The following is a 1,017-nucleotide window of genomic DNA, read 5'->3' as shown; positions in this document are numbered from 1 at the left end:
TATGAACGATATTTAGTGAGTGACGATGTATTGAGAGTTATTTTAACGCGATTAAGACTGTTTTCTTAATACTAAGGAAGATCTGCACCCTACAACCAAGTGGCGGCCGTATTCTGGTGGCCCGGAGGACCCACTGTGCGTGGCACAGAGTGAGGAACCACTGGCACTTGGGACGGCGATGGCGACGTAGCTGCAGCGTGTGTCAATGTTAACCGAATGGGGTGTAATCTTTCAGATTTACGTTTAGCCTCTGTGTAAGTCGGCAACAGCTTTGCCGCAGTGGATGCACCGGTTCCCGTCAGATCACCGAAGTTAAGCGCTGTCGGGCGTGGTCGGCGCTTGGATGGGTGACCAACGAAGCCGCCATGTGCTGTTGCCATTTTTCGGAGTGCACTCAGCCTCGTGATGCCAGTTGAGGAGCTACTCGACCGAATAGTAGCGGCTTAGATCAGGAAAACCATCATAGCAACCGGTAGAGCGGTGTGCTGACCCCACGCCCATCCTATCTGCATCCTCCTTTGAGGATGACACGTCGGTCGGATGGTCCCGGTAGACAACTCATGGCCTGAAGACGGAGTGCTTCTGTGTAAGTCAGTCGGTTCAGGGTCTTTTACTCTATGATTTTTCGCTCCTTTTGGAGTACTGGGCAGTCTGGCGAGCAGGGGGAGTGATGCTCTCCACAGTTGATGCAAGTGGGAGGTGGTGCACATGGAGTATCTGGGTGCAGTGGACGTCCTCAGTATCGACATTTGCGCTGGAAGTGTAGTGGGATGACATATGCCCAAACTTCCAGCACTTAAAGCACTGCATAGGGGGAGGGACGTACGGTGTTACATTTTCAGGCAATGAATCACCCTCAAAGTCAAAGATGAAGGCACCGGTAGTAACCCTGTTGTCTTTGGGTCCCCTGTAAATGCGCTGGATTAAATGAACGCCCCGCCGTTCTAAATTGGCGCGGAGCTCGTCGTCAGACTGCAAGAAGAGATTGCAATGGAAAATGATCCCCTGGACCATGTT

The 1,017-nt window shown here is 52.0% G+C and overlaps 1 pseudogene; it reads left to right on the top strand.

Annotated features, from left to right (window-relative positions):
- The first annotated feature begins 261 nt into the window (after positions 1-261).
- LOC124728963 lies at positions 262-379 on the top strand (annotated as a pseudogene).
- The last annotated feature ends 638 nt before the right edge of the window (positions 380-1,017 follow it).

The sequence above is a fragment of the Schistocerca piceifrons genome, chromosome 1 (genome assembly GCF_021461385.2).
Source record: "Schistocerca piceifrons isolate TAMUIC-IGC-003096 chromosome 1, iqSchPice1.1, whole genome shotgun sequence".
In the NCBI taxonomy this organism is placed as follows: domain Eukaryota; kingdom Metazoa; phylum Arthropoda; class Insecta; order Orthoptera; family Acrididae; genus Schistocerca; species Schistocerca piceifrons.
The sequence above is the reverse complement of the archived record's forward strand: the minus strand, read 5'-3'. Positions and strand labels throughout refer to the sequence as shown.